This window comes from Protopterus annectens, chromosome 17.part0, assembly GCF_019279795.1.
Source record: "Protopterus annectens isolate FY-2018-M chromosome 17.part0, PAN1.0, whole genome shotgun sequence".
Classification (NCBI taxonomy): domain Eukaryota; kingdom Metazoa; phylum Chordata; order Ceratodontiformes; family Protopteridae; genus Protopterus; species Protopterus annectens.
In genome coordinates this window covers 829,688,366-829,709,134 of record NC_056751.1, presented here as the reverse complement: position 1 = coordinate 829,709,134, position 20,769 = coordinate 829,688,366, and the positions used below count along the sequence as shown (strand labels likewise).

General features: G+C 36.9%; 1 long non-coding RNA gene across 1 annotated transcript; it reads right to left on the bottom strand.

The window, feature by feature from the left end:
- Positions 1 to 2,005: 2,005 nt before the first annotated feature.
- On the bottom strand, positions 2,006 to 17,719 carry LOC122791554. Its single transcript, XR_006363166.1, has 2 exons — positions 17,523 to 17,719; positions 2,006 to 2,250 (listed from the first exon to the last, which is right to left on the bottom strand). It is a non-coding gene; the product is annotated as an uncharacterized LOC122791554 (long non-coding RNA).
- Positions 17,720 to 20,769: the final 3,050 nt, after the last annotated feature.

Below are 20,769 nucleotides of genomic sequence, written 5' to 3'. Positions count from 1 at the left end.
TTGCTCAACCTGCAGCCTACTAATCTGGCATGATTTATTTTATTACACAAAAGGAATACGAGGCAGAATGCTTCATTTTCTTGTTATCACAATAGTGTGCTAGAGGCCAAAAAATATATTTCTGACCATTTTGTAAAGTGCAGGTGATGCAGAGAATAGTTCCATTATTAGAAAATATTATATGTTGTCTATGAATGTCCATAGACTGTTGGGATTTAAGTTCTTTCTATTATAATTTTAAATGTGTTAGTTGTTCAAAAAGAATTTGGGGGAGCAGTGTAATAGATTTCAGGAATTGCACATATATGGTAATGGCTGAGTAATGAAGAGTGCACATATTTGTGTGTGTGAATATGAAAATAACTTTTAATGCAGCAAAATAAATTGTACACAATGTTGTCTTATTAATTAGGAGACAGCTGCTGACATTGTAACTGGGAAATATTTGGAGCTTGAATAAGAGGAAAAATATACATGAGTAAAATAGAATTAAGAGAGGGGCTACACACTGTTTAAAGGTTAATACACTTTGTAAATGAGTTAGAGTGAGATTAGGAAAGGTTTGTTGCACTGTGCAAGTTCCGTACCTGCTGTGTAAGTCTTGATACTTATGAAGCTTTGCAGGTGGGGTATTCATGAAAATGTTTTGTGTTTTACAGTAGCATATGACTGTTAGTTCATAAGCATTAAAGCTATATACTCCAAATCTTATCTACAGGGATTTGAATGTTATGTTGTATACTATTCTTTTAGAAAAGTCTCAGTTTGAATGTATACCTCATTGAGGCTAAACCACATCTCCTGTATGTCTATTTTATTTATTAAGCCACCTGACATGGCATGTAGTCAGAAGTAAAGAAAATATTTGCCAAAAGTAAATAAGTAAATCTACAGATGTAGTCACTGTAACAGTAAATCATAAATCTACAGATGTAAAGAAATATATTTGCCTTTAACAGAAAACAGTATGTTTAGAACAGCATTTTTTGGAAGAAATGCTTCATCTTCAAACTCCTGGAATTCTCTTGCTGTAAGGGAATTCAGTAGAAATCTGAAAGTTTTGGATCCACAAATTTGATTTGTTTGTTACTGCAAGTGGATTTATTCATTAAACATGAAAGGTACTGTGTGCAGCATTCCTGTTTACATCGTTTGCTTTCTTAAAGCGAAAGAGAAAGAGAAGAAAGACAAAATAACAGCACTTAAATAGAAATTCATGGAGTACTGTGAGCTAAGAAATAACGTGCCATGTGTTCACTTTGTTCTTTACAAGAATTCCAAGTACTATATAGGCTATAACTGCTTATGTTATTGAGCTAAGGAATGGAGCAACACATTTTGAATTTGGGAAACTGCAGGATTCAATAACAAGTGACAGAATAGTTTGTGGTATAAGAAATGATGAAATAAGGTGCAAGCGTATAATAACAATAGACATAACCTTATCAAAAACTGTGGATATATGCAGAACAAGTGAACTTCCTAGTGTACAATTAAAATAATTAACTAATGAAGATAATATACACAACATAATATGTGGGTCAAACTAAAATAAGGCATTTAAAAATAAAGTCAGGATGTTTTGCCAAACTAGTTGTTATGAAAACGACAGTCATGCGAATATAAAATGAAGGAGAGGGAAAAGACTGCGTAACCAAAATTCAAGCTTTATGTAGAAGGTGTTGGCAAAAAGGGTGAGGAAAACTTGTCTTAAAAATTAACAAGTCTTGCAGAATCAATATATGTAAGAAGGGAATATTTGACCAAAATATGTAAAAGCAAAACACATTTTCATTTGAATTTGCTTGTAGTGAGCAGTAGGGTGAAAATGAGTTGTTCATTGTTAGTATTTAGCTGAAAAGAGCTGATACAGTGAAAGCTAATAATGTATCAGAGGTGCACTGAGACAAAAATACAGGTCAAATTGTTGGCAAACATGCTGAAAATTAATAGGCAAATGTTGACTTTTAAGCTAGGCACAGGTGTAGAATGTAACATTTTTTAGACCAAGGATTTTCTTTATTTCATTAATCTGAATAATTGTACAATACAACGTGCAATACTCATGCACTGTGCACAGACAACAATATGAATCTTAATACCCCAGTGTGTCATGTAGTTTATATTCCATTAAGAGTTCACCTTGTAAGTCTGTATCTCTGGCACCATCCAGGGTTCTATTTGAATATACTCATAATAATATCACGTATTAAAACACATCATAGTAAACCAAAGTCCTTGGTGTATTTCCTGAAAGGAAAAAAGGAAAAAAATAGCTTAAGATATGAACAATTTAAACAGTTCAACATAAACAACAAGGCAGAATCCTTAGAGGTTGTCTGGGTAGTTTTAATTCTGTACCATCACCCATTTAACCCATTTACTTGTAATACATTTCCCAGACTTTCCCCTTCAGTGATAAAGTTCAAACTGTTTTGTGCATTTCATCTCTCATGTAACTTCCTCTACAGATGGTGAATCAGAGCTTTTGGATTTCCTAGTGATCATTTTTTGGGAATTAGTTCATTATCATCATTTTCTTCATAAGCTTTATGTAATGCGATGTTATAGTACTAATATGTTTCTGAAGTTGTTTAAATACCTGCAACTCTTGTCAGTACCAAAAGATATGTTCCCAATACCCTCTTGTTTGAATTTTTCATCCTCAGCAATTAGGTTCAACCTGGGGGAAACATGCGGCTTAGCTTTGCAGGTATGTAAATATTTGTGCAGGCATTTTCATGCAAAAATGTGAAACTTTCTAGATTTTGTCATGCATCTAGAACTTATTTATTTATTTATTTGACATTTATTTACTGGAATTGTCCAACTGGGTCAACAGAACCCATTTTCAGCAGAGGCCCGGGGAGAAAATCTTCAAATACAGACAATTCAAACATTCATACCTTAAGGATCATCGCATAGGTTCAAATAAAGACAAACATAAATGTAGACATACATAGCAATTCAAAAACATAGCACTCATATTTTACAGTATTATCACATAGGTTTGAATGAAGAACAAAAACATATTTGTTCACAATAGGTGATCAGCCATGTGTTGGGTACCTGCTCTGCTCCTGGTTAATCTCACTTCTACAGCATCATCTTCACATCCCCCCTTCTCCTATACTTCAGCTGTTTTACTTGTACTTTCCTGTTTTTACTGTACACCATTATACTACCTACAATGAAATGATAACTGCTTGCTGTTCTTTTTTTTTTTTTTGACTACCCATTCACCTATACTGTTAAACTGATATGTATGTTTTTATGACTGCACCCAAAGGGGTTGTTTGGATATGTTCTATACACTTCATTCATCAAAATATGGTCTGACTTAGACATTTGGATTCTTTGGATTTGTTTGTCCAATAAATTTGGAATATCTGACTTTTGTGTGATGGCCTTTTTGTGACTGCAGTTTTTAACTGTACCCAGATATTTTTAGGTGGGGTGTATAGTGCTACAATCATAATTAAATGTCCTAACCCCAAACCTTTAAGAAAAACATATTTCACCTGTTTGTCTGTCTTCTCTTATAATATTTTAATGTCTAAGCCCTTTTTGATTAGTATTAGGATCCCCCTCTTTCTTTCTGATTGCATGTCACTTCCATACCATATCTTTCCACTCTATACTGATAGATCTCTAAGCTCCCTTGGGTTAAGGTGGGTTTCCTGTAGCAGAGCAATGTCTACTCCACCTTCAATAAATATGCCAGCACCCTGTGTTTCTTTTTCTCTTCTATCAGCCCATTGACATTCCAAGTCATTAATGTCAGCTACATATCATTCAAGGGTATTAAGTTTCCTAATTAAGTCACTGTCTTCATGGAAAACTCATAATCTAGGGGACATTATAGCCTGACACACATTTTTGTATCTCTATTTGATCAACAAGCAACATTTTCCCAGTTTGTAGGGCTATAGTGAGAGCTCTAAGCTGCAGTAGAATGCACATTGCAAGAACATCAGAATCTAATGTCTGTTAGAACTATATACAAGTAAGTATGCTTTTTGCATGCTCAGTGTAAAGGCATTACAATACAGCATTGATATGTTTGTTTAACAGAACAATTGCACCAAAGTAAAGTCTGCACTTAGGATTATTATGAATTAAATTTTTGTTCAATAAGCTAATTCAGATTGCCACATTAGCCATTCCTTTCCAGAATTGCATTGACCATTAACAGCAATGTTATCAAATAATGAATAACGTAATCCTTTTAATTGTACCATCACCCTTTTGCTTTAACTTATAGTTCCATATGACCTGGTGTTCATTGTCCATATCTCATGTGCATGCCTTTTTAACTAATACAGATTCAGCAGGAATCTTAAGCCTCTTGCTTTAAAGACCATTTACCCCAAAGAAAACAGGATGAGTGCTTATTAACAAGGTGCCCACTGTTGTCTCATAATAACAGGCTCCTAATTTTCTTAGGTAGTTCATAGGTCCACACAATAAATACAAGACATGTTTCTGTCATTCTTAGCAGTATTTACCCCAAATCTCTGTATGGGATCTTTCCAAGCAGTGTGCAAAGTATCAGCAGCCACTACACACAGTTGGTTATGATAAACCCTATGATTTTCTGCTTGTTTTAACTCTGATATTAGTTAATTAACACTCATTGAATGCAAAATATAAGAGTACAGTCGATATAAAGGCAGAAGTCTTGTTTTCAGAACTTTTAATGCTGATGTTACCTTGGAGCGTGTAATACTTCTGTCTAATTTTATTTATGGATGCTCCATTTTAGTGACACCCTTTACTGTAGTTGTTGAAAGATATTGCACAGCCATGTTTAGGTAACATCTTCAGGCTCAATTAGAGCAGTTAGCATAGGAGGACTTTCTATAATGTAGACTCTACACACAAAGATATCCATTTTTATTGTGAGGCTCATAGTTTGCAAAAGTTTGTTCATGCGAGACACTTGTAAGCTAGCAACACATTATTGGTCTGGATCCTCCATCTCTTGTGGTAATTCTGGTACAGTGGAAATCATTGCCAGCTCAACTCTTTTAGCAAATTCTTTTGCCTCCTTGGCTCTGTCTTACATTTTTCTTCTGAATCAATGGAAATGGCTTGAATGAGATTTTTTTCTCTTGATGTCATGTCTAAATCCTTTTGTAATACATTTTTTGTTAACTCTTTGACTTCCGTTTGTTTTGGGTGAAACTCACTTAGCCTTTTGTCCAAATCATCTAGTGCTTTATTAGGATTGGAATACGTCTTGGTACTTAGAGGATATTTTTTTAATTGCTGCTTAGATCAGCTTAAACCTGATCCATTTTTTTTTTACACTTCCTGAAGCATGGAATGAAGGCATTCCTTTTTTCTCTGGTCTGGATTGAGTAATCATTAACTACATACACTGTTGACTTGCCCATTTACAGTATAATGCCCTTTTTCCGAAGACTAGATAATATTTTTTTCCATCAGGGTTATGTGGTCAATTTTAATAACACAAGTCTTGGCTGTGTGGTATAGGGAATATGAACAAATACTCTATGTGCTGATTCAATAATGATTTCATCCTGAGATATACTAGTCCACTAATGGATGCAATCTATCATAAAGGTTTTGCAAATGTCTCCTTCCACTCTCTCTCTCTCCAGTATGCCTGAAAAATGGAGATTATCTCTGCAGAGTCTATCTTCCATCTTGATTAGCCTCAGGTTAAAATAATTTTGAATTGTTTGACACTTCATCAGGGTCTTCTCTAAATCCTCTTTTTTTAAGTGTAGCAATGTAATCTTAACCATGTGCGTTGTCAAGGTTTCTTTGATAAGATCAAACTTCTTGTTTGTGGCCATTATATAAACTGCTAGGTTTTCACTTATTTTGAATATTTCCTTGTGAATTTGGTTTATTTTCTCTTCTAAGGGAACAGAAAGATTGTCCCATTCTTCAGTCAGAACATCAACTGTGCCTTGGTGTCCTTGTTGGTTTAGCAGAGCTGGATCAGTGCCATTCCATCCAGCAGATACAGTCTGGTCCATTTTCTGTTGTCCTATTTTACCATCAGATCTCTTGACAGCAATAGGTTATGTTTCCTTTTGGGTAATGTCTAGTTTAAAGATTAAAGCTCACAGTTTATTCAGTTTTACCAAACTTAGGGCCAGGAGCACTGAAAAAGACTACTCAGAGGCACCAACATCTTATCCAGAAGTCTCCTAAACTGTAACAATGTTGTCTCTAGGTACTTTGAAGCGCTTCAGCTCAGGGATACTGAAGATAGACCTGTGTGCACATTTTAATCTATATTGGCCATGGGATAGTGTCACTGGGACACCAATAAAAGTATTTTTTCAAGTAGTAGGACTTAAATTATTAACTTATCCTAATATTAGAGTTATTTGACTTGTTGGAAAGATAGGAATATAAAAGCAAATCCTGTATGTGTAGAAAATCAGTCACACAGTTATATATACATCTCAGAAACCAAGCATAAATAGAGCACATATTACTTATGGTGATTTGTTTACAGGCTTAGGAAGTTTGACATGAGAATATCACATATAGATAATACATGATGCAGTACCAGTGATATATTCTTCCAGGAAAGCACCAGTTGCTCTCAGAAGTAAAAGAATAACACGAATAGAAAGCTTATGTGTCATTAGGAACCAGCAGAATGGGTGAGAAGTATGGTCACAGTTGTGAAGCAAGGCAAGATTCACACCATAGCTCTCAACCTTCCATCTTCAGAATGTGGAACGCTGTTTCTCATAAAGTGGAACATAATTAAACAGCTTACTGACAACTTCAACTGAGAAACCCAATGGAATGGTTAAAATGTGTTACTTTATACTTATTAAACATTATTTTGATGAATTAATATGATTCAGTATTATTTACCATGAATATCAGTTAAAAATATTCTTAGCACTGAATATGTGACAGACCCTTTCAATTTGGAACAATGAGGACCATGAATTTTTTAAGATTCAAAATGAGGAGTGTTTTTCATAATGAAGTACACTTGAGAGGTATGATTCACACATGTATTGATTCAAAAGATCTGAATAAAGTAATTAAAAGAGAGAGCAATACTAACTGCTAATTGTTGGAGAACTGGTCTCAAGAAAGTCAAATGCTTAGTTTTTTTTCATTACTACTTACCAACCAGGGTTTATGGCAGTTAAAGCTAAATAAATAATGCTACAAACTGTGTATGTGAAAAATACCGTAAGCAGGTTAAGATTCTTTAGATGTCTGTTTGGTATTTCATTAGTACAAGAAGTATTCCAAAGGACTGTTGCAGAAGTAATTGTAAGGTGCTATAAAAATAACTGATACATTAGTGTGGGGTCAGATACAAGAAGAAAATGTTGATGTAGCTAATGAATAGAATAAGACAGCATCATTTCAAGTTCAGGTTAAAAGATAAAATGAAAAATAATGGTATACTATTTAGCAAGGCAGGCAGTACCACATACTTTGTGTTTTTGTGTTGTTTATTAAGCTTCTTGACATGACAAACACTTCACAGACAATACGTGCTAACGAGTGATGAATATATGACAATCTCTATAATTCATCAACATCAAAATACAGACTAAAATGTGTTACATAGTAGTGAAAAAGTATCTGCACAGAATCAAAATAGGTATTTCAAAAAGGTGATGTAACTGCTGATCTATGTTGGCTGTACAGGAATAAATGTAGAATGCATATGATATGAAGAAATACATCAGATTTTAAAACCACAATAGATATGACTATGTCCTCACATGGGTCTACTTCAGTAGACCGAAAGACCACATTACCGACATCCAAAATATCGAGCCAAAAATAACAAACGTACAGAGCGCCGAATGTTTACATGAGCGACAGACCAGTTGATTGTCAAATCACCTCAGTGCAGCAGTGGAGCAGCGCATTCATGGAAGTCCTCTTTGGAAGTGCACAAAAATAGGTTAGAAATGAGCTTAAAGTGATATCGTGATACAGTGAGGATCAGAAAACATGCCTTTTCCTCACTGTAGTGCAATCTCGGTGTTAGTATATTTAGTTAGGGGAATTGTAAATGGATTGAGTGCAGTTAAAATTAGTGTAATTTTATTTATTTATGGTAGGTGTTGTGTATGTTATTTTGTTAGTGTGGATTTGTGGGCTGTGTTAGTTTAGTTTTTAATGGCAGTGCAGGATCTTCCGGTTTCGGCAATTGTTTTTATTTTGTAGGTGTAATTTAGTTTACGTTGTTTGTGTGAGAGTGTTGTAGGTTAGGTTTTTATAGAAGTTTATTTTAAGGGATATGAGAGTAAACAATTTGGTGGAGGTTGTGGGGAGTGTTTTTATGGTTAATGATGTTGTGTGGTAGTATGTTATCGTGCTGTGTTTTATTTACTTTTTTGTATGTGTCGGTGTTGTGGATGTCGGTGTTTTGAGAGTCGGCATTGTGTACTTTCGGTGTTATGTGGTTTTGTTGTTGTGGCCTCGATATTTTGGATGTCAGTAATGTGGTCTTTCGGTCTACTGAAGTAGACTCCCTCACATACATCACTAACATTCATGTTAATGTTATAGATACAGCAAGGAAGGCAGAAAATGAAAGAGAAGGAAAGCAGAAGCAGAAACACACAGACCTAAAAATCATCTAAAATGCTGACAAAGAAGGACAATATTGACAGATTCTCATTTGGTAATGGCACTGGTAGGTCAGCCACTATAACTCTGTGCTATACACAAAGAGGCAGTGGACGCAAACAGGAAGTCTGTAATGTATGCATTGCTCACAGGGATGTTCTAACAATGATCACTGCATGAAGCAACATAAGCTTTGTCCTAACATCTACACTGTATTTCTGCAACAGATTCTTTAAGGTGTTCAAAGTACAGTAGACCTGAACAAAAGTCATAAAATCAAGGAGACACAAAATACTTTTCCTTCACTTAAGGGGTTCTCTTGGAACTGCTCATCCCCTGTTGGATACCAAAGGCTAGCTCTGTGTGAAGAGGTTAGTTTTAATATAATAGCTGTTGCTCAGAAAAATTTCGTACATGTGCGCTGCCATTTTTAAAACATGACTTTTGCATACCTTGCAAAGTCTGCCTTTACTTTTTTGAAACTAGTCTGGGCCAGAAGTTACACCAGTTTGTTTGGAGCAATTATTTTCAGTGGAACTCTATTTATGACTTTATGTAACATATATTCTCTGTGTGCTTGTGGAGGTGCCTTTAAAGTTTGCTCAGCACCTTATACATGCCATTAACACTTGCCTGTATATATGGGCCAGGAATTGATGTGCTAGCAAGTACAGCAGACTATTTTGTGTAAATATTCTGTTTCTGAATCCAACGTATGTATTAGCACTTGGTGTTCTTACAGTGGACACTGGAAAAGTAGTTCATAGTGCTCAGTGGAGTGGTCTGTGTGCTACTCTAATAGACATTAATTTCCAGAGTTTTATTATTTGTAAATCTGTGGCCCTATCAATTATCTTTCTGGGCTAGATTATCAACTAAGAACAACTTTGGTGCTAATTAGATAAAGTTTGGTTCAAACAGCATAAACATCAAATGTCATTAAAAAACAGAACCAGAAAATATGGAAAGGAAATTTTTATTGAAAATCACAAACAGGTGTTTTCATGCACAGGGAGAATGTTGCTGTTAGGTTTTAAATTTGTTTCAAAGTCTTTTCAACATAAATAGGAAAGTACTCATTATCCATGACAAGATACAATGCTATGCACAGATGTTTTTTTTAATTCTATTCTTATGTTTATTTTGGAAATGTATAAATCTTCTTCTTCTTCTTTCAGCTGCTCCCGTTAGGGGTTGCCACAGCAGATCAACTGCTTCCATTTCTTCCTGTCCTCTCCATCTTGCTCTGTTACACCAACCACCTGCATGTCCTCTCTCACCACATCCATAAACCTTATCTTAGGCCTTCCTCTTTTCCTGTTACCTGGCAGCTTTATCCTTAGCATCTTTTTCCTAATATACTCTGCATCCCTCCTCAGCACATGTCCAAACCAATGTAATCTTGCCTCTCTGGCTTTGTCTCCAAACCTTCCAACCTGGGCTGACCCTCTAATATACTTATTCCTAATCCTGTCCATCCTTGTCACACCCAGTGCAAATCTTAACATCTTCAACTCTGCCACGTCAAGTTCTGACTCCTGCCTTTTTGTCAATGCCACTGTCTCCAACCCATATAACATAGCTGGTCTCACTACCCTCTTGTAGACCTTCCCTTTCACTCTTACTGATACTCTTCTGTCACAAATCATTCCTGACACTCTTCTCCACCCACTCCATCCTGCCTATACTCTCTTCTTCACCTCTCTTCCACACTCACCATTACTCTGAACTGTTGATTCCAAGTATTTAAACTCATCCACCTTCGCCACCTCTACTTCCTGCATCCTCACCATTCCTCTATCCTCCTTCTCATTCACACACACATATTCTGTCTTAGTCCTGCTGACCTTCATTCCTCTTCTCTCTAGAGCATATCTCCACCTCTCCAGGGTCTCCTCAACCTGATCCCTACTCTCACTACAGATCACAATGTCATCTGCAAACATCATAGTCCACGGGCCTCCTGTCTGATCTCGTCTGTCAACCTGTCCATCACCATTGCAAATAAGAAAGGGCTCAGAGCTGATCCTTGATGTAATCCCACCTCCATCTTAAACGCATCCGTCACTCCCACTGCAGACCTCACCACTGTCACACTACCCTCGTACATATCCTGTACCACTCTTACATACTTCTCTGACACTCCCGACTTCCTCATACAATACCACAACTCCTCTCTAGGCACCCTGTCATATGCTTTCTCTAAATCCACAAAGACACAATGCAACTCCTTCTGACCTTCTCTGTACTTCTCCATCAACACTCTCAGAGCAAACATTGCGTATGTAGTGTTCTTTCCTGGCATGAAACCATACTGCTGATCACTAATCATCACCACTCTTCTTGACCTAGCTTCCACTACTCTTTCCCATAACTTCATGCTGTGACTGATCAGTTTAATCCCTCTGTAGTTACTACAGCTCTGCACATCACCCTTATTCTTAAAAATCGGTACCAAAACACTTTTTCTCCATTCCCCAGGCATCCTCTCACTTTCCAAGATTTCATTAAGCAATCTAGTTAAAAACTCCACTGCCATTTCACCTAAACACCTCCATGCTTCCACAGGTATGTCATCTGGACTGACAGCCTTTCCGTTCTTCATCCTCTTCATAGCTATCCTTACTTCCTCCTTGCTAATCCACTGCACTTCATGATTCACTATCCGCACATCATCCAACCTTCTCTCCCTCTCATTCTCTTCATTCATTAACCCCTCAAAGTACTCTTTCCATCTGCTCAGCACACTCTCCTTGCTTGTGAGTACATTTCCCTCATTATCCTTTATCACCCTTACCTGCTGCACATCTTTACTAGCTCGGTCCCTTTGTCTAGCCAATCGGTAAAGGTCCTTTTCTCCCTCTTTAGTGTCCAACCTTTTATACAACTCTTCATACGCCTTATCCTTAGCCTTCGCCACCTCTCTCTTTGCCATGCACCTCATCTCCTTATACTCTTGTCTACTTTCTTTATCTCTTTGACAATCCCACTTCTTCTTCGCCAGCCTCTTTCTCTGTATACTCTCCTGTACTTCTTCATTCCACCACCAGGTCTCCTTGTCCTCCTTCCTCTTTCCAGATGTAGCACCAAGCACCCTTCTAGCCATCTCTCTTACTAGCTCTGCTGTAGTTACCCAGCTGTTCGGTAACTCTTCACTGCCACCCAGTGCCTGTCTTAACTCTTCCCTGAACATCACCTCACAATTACCCTTTTTCAATTTCCACCATTTGGTCATTGGTGCTGCCCTCACACTCATTCTCCTCTTCTTGATCACCAATGTCATCCTACAAACCACCATCCTATGCTGCCTAACTAGACTTTCCCCTGCCACCACTTTACAGTCTCCAATCTCCTTCAGATTGGGCCTTCTACATAAGATATAATCCACCTGTGTGCATCTTCCTCCACTCATGTATGTCACCCTATAGAAATTCCTCTGACAAGTGCATTGAAATGACTTCATAAAAGGATGGCTAGCAGACAAAAATGGGATTCTTAAGGGTTTTATCTTAAATACCAGCTGGAAAAAATCAACTTTAGATTGATATTTCTAATAATAGATGTATGTCAGTGATAATATCCACTGTATTGCTGAATGATGCTGGAATAAGAGTCTTCTGACATCCAATATAGTGAAATTCTAGGAATACATTAGTGAGGCTCACCAGTTCAAATTTTGTGTCCTATACATGGTCAAAGCTGAACTGAGGATAGGGGATATGTTAAATTTTACTAAGTTAGCATAACATAAATGGATCATTAATTTAAATGCTGTCAATACACATGGTTTGTATAACAATTATAGTCTCAAACAGTGTTGAAATCCAGGGCTCTGAAACACTGATGCCATTTTTAAATGTTAAAAGTGTGATGTGATGTATTTTTAAATACCCTCCATAATGGGTGGGATTTTTTAATAACTTGAAAAAGTGCCTTATGCATGAAAGCACTTTAATAAGATATTTAATAAAGACTCCTTTCCATGTTTTTTGATTGTCTAGATTATCCACTATTAGAAAATGGTCACATGAAATATTAAAACCTCTTTGATCCATTGGCATTACAAAGGCGTGAATTAATTTCCAGGGAGAGTCTTTTGAAAAATGAGAACACCTATTCGTGGCACAAAATCTATGCATTATTGTTAAAAAATTATCATCCTGCTGCTATTTTTCATCTTACTAAGTAACCTCCAGAAATATATTTAGAGTTGTTGAGCACAACAGGGAATCGGATAATAATAATAATAATAATAATAATAAAACAAACAAAAAAAAACAAGTTAATTCAACTTTTAAAAAATACTTTAAAACAATGAAATAATACAGAAACAACATGTATTTTAATCACCATGCATAACTATTCACAGTTACACATGAAGTGACAGTTTATTGAAACTCATGTTATCTTACACACACACACACACACACAATGTGTTAACATAACTACCTCCTGGGAAAAATAAAAGATACGTGTCAAGACTACGATAGCTATAATCCACTTATACCAACAAGGAAACAAAATGAATGAGCAAAAGATAGCTGAATTCAGAAATATGAGGAAACTGCAATCTATCCTGGGTCTACTACAAATATCCCCATGCTAGTAGCTTGAGTTGCACTTGCTCACTGAAACTTGCTTGAAAAGCAAGTACTCCAACTCCCATTAGCTACTTAGCCCCCAAACATCCAACTTTATAAAACTGTATAGTTCTACCAGAGCCCTAACTGTAACCCTAAACTCATACCTAGTTTCTAGCCCAACTCCTTACTCACATACACTAAAACACCAATCCCCTCACTAACTTTAAAACTTCCCTTCTGCTCTCTAAATCAAAGACTCCCTTCCTGCTCCCTAATCCTAAAACTCCCACTCTCCCTAAATCTACAACTCCCTTCCTGCTCCCTTACCCTAAAATTCCAAGTTCCTCTCCTTAAATATAAATTCCCCAGTCACTCTGTGACCCTAAAACTCTCTACCTGCTCAATAAACCTAAGACTCCCTTCCTACTCCCTAACTCTAAAACTCCCTTCCCACTTCTTAAAACTAAAACACTCCTTCTGCTCCCTAAACCTAAAACTCCATTCCTACTCACTAACCGTAACACTCTCCTCCCTTTCCCTAAACCTAAATCCCCTTCCCAAATGGTGTCCTAATCTACACTAACCCTCCCAACTCCCTTCCCAGCAGTTTGTCTGAACTCATATTCGAGTTCAAACATGATCAGCAACTTACAAGAGCTACTAGATGCACGATTCTCTGGCTTCAAGACAGCGGTCTTTGAGTGCTTGGGACTTGAGGACTTATAGTAGAACCCCAGTACCTGTACTATTTACTCATCTCTCTCTCTCTCTCTCTCTGTTTTCTCTTGTATTTTTCCAGGCATATACCTAACTTGCTTCAAAGCCCTATAACTAACCCCTACAAAATAAAATGCCACCAAGATACTTGACTAGATTATGATAATTACATTTTAACTTGTTAGGAATTCAATTGAAGGGGCAAGAAACATCTAAATTCAGGAACAGGAGGAAGCCACAACCTGTTCTTGCACTCAGTCTATACAAAGCAGTCAACCTAATTTTAAAGGGCATGACAACCTATGACAGCACCCCTGGCAGTTAAAAAAGGCCCACACTTTGCACCATTACTCTCTTGCTCTCTCCTCTTTTCCCACTAAGATTACTCTAGGTTTTCCAGCAATCTTCTCCCTTTTGCTCCAAAGCACTTGATATTAAAATGTAAAAAAACACATACGTGACAGACTAACCAAACAGTAACAAACCTAACAATAATAAAACCCTTCCCAATCCCAAACTTATCTTACTATGCATTTACTTTTTTATGTATCTTCTGTAATACTTTCACAACTGTCTCAGTACCCCATAAACTTTGCAAGGCTTTCTTTCTCACCAATCACCCTTGGTCCAATGCCCACAATTTTTGATTGGGCCAATGAGGATTGTAACGGTGTCCTGGTAATTGTACTGTCCTACATCAATCTGAGAGAAGAGTGCTTTATGCCTTATCCTGTTTCTTATCCCATCATATACAGCTTTATGATCTGGGTTAGAGCTGGGCATGCAAGGGTGGCATGTGGATTATCACTCCACCTCCGAATCAGCTCGGCCATACCCACCACCCTTATACCACTGTTATACCCTGTCCCCACACAGTGGCATCTCCAACCTCTGTCAGGGATCATCACAAGGGATATTCATGAGTCCGCCCACCCACAAGATGGGCATGCCCATCTTCCCTGATGCTCTGTCAGTCACCTGAGCCTTTAATCATACTCAGGTTAGCTGGGCTCTAGTTCTGGCTTTATTCCTCTATGAAACCAGAGCAGCACTACTGCATTTATTAAATATTTTTGTTCTCAACTACTACACTAAGAACCACCAATTTTCAAACAACCACTGTTGGAACTGTTTTGCATCAAAGATGAGGGAAAAATATATGCAGAAAAATGTTTTGGAGGAGGAATGAGGTTTAAGACAAGGCAAAAATTGAACAATTTATGTAATGTTGGTTTGATTATATTGTATAGAACAATATGTATGATGTATAATGTTTGTTACTGTGAACAAGTTAATATGGTTTGCTTTCTTCTATATAAATGCAAGTTTGCCTGTGTCACAGATGATAACTCAATAAAGGTGTTTAACAAAAAACAGGTATTAAAAATGATATACCCTAATCATAAAACAATTCCAAAAGAACTTATCAGATAGCCCATTTATCCAATTTTCTAAGCACAATAATGCCATCCAGGGTGGACATTACAGGGAAAAAGACCTTCCAGGGTGGGCGGATCTCCACCTGTAGTGTCAGGCCTCCCAACATCCTGAGTGGTCCCTTAAATCCCTGTAATGATCTCTCAGTTGGGGATTATTGCTTGCATAAAATACTTATTTTTTATAAGATTCTATATATGTTGACAAAATTAGCTGTAAGAGTCTGATATCTGGGTTTCAGAAAATGAAGTAAATTTCGAGAGATGAAAAAAAACAATATGAAGAGTGTATTGCATCGTAGGTACACCTGAGAAGACAGGTAGGGCAAAAGATAACTAACTTTTTTATTAACATCTCTTTTCAGACCCACATCCTTAGTTTGGGCTGCCTGGAAGAGGTAAAGTTTGAAAAGGGTTTTTTTTAATATAAACCTTTTCATTCATGACAAATAGTCACATTTCTTTGTTGTACACAATTTGTACTACACCTTTGTTAAGCATCAGTATATACTGACCAGCTCTAAGGACTGAACGTGGAGGACAGTAGACAGTATGAAACAGCATTGCCACTAAACTGTTAGACTTTTGCTTTTTTGTTGGGATAAAGTACCCTGCATCTTCTCTTAAGAAGAGTAGCTTCATCCTTGCATCTCTTTCTTAATATTATCAGCTAAGGTAACTGCACCTAGGAAACAAGAGGAGTCCCCTGTGCAGCATAGCTTTGGTTGTCACACCGGCATGCTTTCTGTGCACCTCTCTGTTGATAAGCTGCTGTTTGATTCCTCCTCCTGCTATATAGGTTTTAGTAAATCAGGTGGGTGTACAAATCTTCTGATTTACTCTAAAATTCTGTAAACCAGGTTAGTGGCATGAAGTACAAGAAGTTAAGAAGTGACATCAAATGGGTTTTATCACTGTGAAAAGAAGGTTGTCTCTAAAGTCACGGAAGAGTCAAACTAAAACAAAGGGAAACTTTATGCCCTGGTCTGTAAAATTGTTGGATGCCATAAGAAAGCAATACCTTAAAGGCAGGATCAGTAAATCATTCAATAAATTGATAGGTGGAATATATTAGCAAATGTTATCATCTGATTGCTCATAGATGAAATAGAATCTGAACAGTACTAGTTTTTCAAAGGAGCAGTTAGGTTTCTTAAAATGTTTAGTATTATTTTATTTTATTCTGCATTTGAACAGGTTCATTAACAGCTGGGATGGGATGAGAGGTTTCACTTTTCCCTTTGTGGTTGTTTATTTGTTTTTTAAAAGTGTGAGTAAACTCAAATACTATACAACAGATATATGTGGAGGTTTTAAGCCTAATTCTCAAGGTTAAGGCATATTTATAATGTGGCCATGCACACTAGCCTTGGCTGGTCAAATCCCTTGGAGGGCTTGTTTGTGAAAAATATTTAATAAAGTATATCAAATTCAACATGTGTTTTCAAAATATTTTATATCAGACATTCATTTATGTGATTGTTTTAATAATATTGAAATGCCTGTATTTTCAAATGCTGGTATAGCTCTGTTCGGAATTATGTTTAGACTTATTAAATATAGGTTATATATTTTAGTCAAGCCATTTTGATTGCTGTTTTAAAGTTAAACAAACTCATCATTACTTCCCCAGATAGGTGGTAACTTTTACTAATGTGATGAGTGAGCAGTTTTGCATTTCAACACGTATGTTAGCTGTACTTGTGGTTGTGATCTGAAGAAATGCTTTGCTCAAAGATTATCTCAAAAGTGTTAAAAATAAGCCATGAAGTATTGTAATGTGGGACACTTTTTTGCACATGTATACTGTATAATATTACAAACTTCATTTATTCCTGCACGGATGTTGTAATGGATAGGAGTTAATGTTTTGTTGTGAACAAATACAGGCTGTGTGAGCCACTTAACTAAATCATTCTTATACAGCTACATTATTAAGTTTATTATAAATATTGCACAACAAAGGAAGGAACCTAACTACAAAAACTTTAGTTTGAAAAACAGATAATGTTTCACAATTTCCGTTTTGACCACAACTTCTTATTTTGATGCAAATATATCAAATGCTATAAAGTAAGTAAAATTGCTGTGATTTTTATCTGTATGCAAATTATTTACTGTCAGTTTTACTTCTTATGCAGGTGAGATTATTTGTGTTCTGTTATGAAGCTTGCTTATTACTGACCTTATCTTAAAGAGCTGTACCTTTCAACGACGACACTGTATTAACATATGCAGTATCATCACATATGCACTCCTTGCTGCATTGTAAATATCACAGATGAAGCTCATTAATTCACAGAAAGAGGCATGTCGTTGAGCTGCCAAGTATCAGGAAACCACAGTCATTTCCTAATGACCCGTTCTTGGTAGAGATATACCTGTAAACAGCAACAGAATTATGTGACATCAGAAAATGGTTTAAACTGTTAAGATACAAAACCAGAGATGAAGGATATAGCTTGAAGATATCTTTTTTGGTAATCAATAAGTTACAGCTACCAACAAGCACAGTATCAGAAAAAATTTTGAAAGTCTACCATATAATCATATTTCCACTGCACAGATGCACACAAATGTATTTGCACTGTTACCTATATGAATGCATATTTCCATTTGCATATGCTTATCTTATTTCTTTAGCAATTTTTGCTGCAGCTATAGTTAGCTGAACAACCATTCTTTCTCTATGTCCAAAGTTTAAAGTGCAATAGCTTGCACGCTTCACATCTTATAAGAAACAAATTAGAGGACTGTCAGAAGTTATGCTTGGGAGAAAAGTATACCAGATTTGATAAGAAATAGATGAAGTGTTGCAGAAGTATGCAAGTTTCAACAGATGGTGTGATGTGAGACTTCTAACATTGACATACATGAATGAATAATTTGACTCACTGACCCTGTAAACCAGTAAATCTGACAAACATGGGAAACTGTCTTTAACATCTTGCAAACCCTTACAATGTTGTCTGGCTCATTTTTGGGGTTGTTGATGTAAGGGCAAGATTGCTGGCTAATATTCAATAAATACAGCTACATGTACATTTGCTAAGGTGGAAATTATGTGCACAAGACAGAAAATTATCTATGTGTCAGATAAGGACTATAAGAAAGAGTGAATATATTTTATAGAGACATACATAGTATAATTATCGTGTATACTCGGTCTACTAATAGCCAAAGATAAGTGTCTTTGCAGAGAGGTAACTGCCCCCCAAGCATGAAAGGCTTTAGTCACTCAGACCCCTTACTTATTTTCAGGGAAGACCTGAGATAGCATTCATACTTACAATGGAAAATTTGACCGGGGCACTGGGGGGAAATTCTTCATTCCTTTTTGATGTTCCCTGAACTCTGGCATAAAAGCTGTTGGTAGAAGGAGATGGCCATGGCAGAAGAAGGCATTCAAACTGTTGGAGCAGAAAATGAGATTGAAAGCAATTCTAATGGCTTCAGTGAAATTGAATAGCAAATAGCTTTTAATAAAGCTGCTTCAGGAGAAATGGATGATGAGACATTAAAAGAAATGCTGCAGGAGGAAGAAACCAATAATATGAATTTACTGCCATGGCAGTAGAAAATTGCTTCCTAATAGAAGCATTAGTGGTTGAAGTTGCAGGTAGTGCCGTGCATTTGTCAGGAGAGTGATCGAATTATATTATGCTTGTTTGGATGTTGCTTCAGGAGAAGAGCTGAGGCTTACTAAAGGTAATGAGGTTTCTACAAACCCTATGGATAATACATGGAACTTGTCTTATGCAGCAGGTAGTGCTCATAGGATAAGGGGAGTTGTGCACACTTTGCAATGAAGAGGATAACCCATGGTAAGAATTTCCTTAAACCCAAAGGAAAATTGAGCAAATATACTGTATGGGATAGATTTGTTGAAGAGGATATTGATTTTCTTATACATCCTGGCAATGAATGGATTTGTAATCTTTACTTCTGAAAGTTTTGCATTGTTGGATAAATGTGTAGTGTTACGTGATAAAAAAATAGCAGTATATCTGGAATGAGTGTGTCTTAACAAAGGTGAATATAATAGTGCTAGCTCCATGGCATATAGGGGAGCAGCCCTGCCTATGACCCAGGTGACTAGGGCTCCACTAGCAGCCCTAGCAATGGAGGACTTCAGAGAGGAATGAAAGCACTGCACCCACTCACTTCTGTCTGGGGGGAGGGATGAGGGTTTTGTGCTATGGAGGACTATACCTACCATGTTGCCATTGTATTCACCAGAGAGCATGATGGAGTGCATACCAGGTCCAGATGGGGTGGGACCACTGAGGAGGTGGTGTGTAAACTCAGAGGTGGAACATGGCCTCATAATGCTTCAGTGCAAAGACCTTGAGGGTACCCAAGATAGGCACATCACTATGGCAATGGAGACAGTGGCCTCACAAGGTCCAGACACCCAGAATGAGCTTATAACAAGCAGGGGGAAAGTAGGACTAAAATTCACCAGGCCATAAAAATGACAGTCTCTCCCGAGTCAACCTGACCCCCCCCCACTAGTGGCTGACTAAAATTCACCAGACCATAAAAATGACAGTCTCTCCCTAGTCAACCTGACACCCCCCACTAGAGGCTGAAGGGGAAAGAATGGGCCAGTTGGGTGGCCAGAGAGGACAGCTGATGGTTGGGGGAGGATGACAGGCAAAAAATGCGAACATAATAGCTCAAGCATGTAGTAAGTGTGCAGTTATGAAATGATTACTTTACAGAAGAAGACTTACATTTTTTTCTGACTTTTATGTCAGTTTAAAAGAAAAGAAATGATAAAAGAAAGCTACAGATTAGTGTTTGGGAGTTGTGAGCTTTTTTGTTTATTAAAAATGGAAAAGTTAAACATTTGCTTAGCATTATCAGGGTAAATGGGCAAAGAGATGTTATGCACTATTGGGGACACCCTAAAATGTGTTTTTTTTTGTGGTAATGATTCAAAAATATAAATGTATGGCCTAAAAGGCATTATTCTCTGGGGGTGAACTAGGACATACTGTAAAAAAACTGTAAAGTGTTTTTGCAAAAAATGCATGCAGAAAGGACAACAATGGTTTGAATGTTTGATAGAGCATGAAAGAAAAACTAGACACTTGAAAATTAAAATATAGAAGTAAATGAGAATCACATGCCTAATTCAGAAGTAAATATTGAACAAGAAAGTAAACGCAAGCTTCAAGAGGTGGTAGAAAGTATGTAAGAGTGAGGCATTGTCATTGACAAAGTGTTGTACAAAGGCGGAGTCATCATCTTCATCATCAACCCCTTGTTTCCCATTTTTTACATAGAGTCGGAGTGTCATATCCATATTAGTCATTGTGACCAAATCACTTAGGGACAATGCTGAGTCGCTAATCCTGATGTGGGCAAGACCATTTTTCATCTGTGAATTTTAACAGTACAAAAGTAATTTGATAAGTCTTTTGATA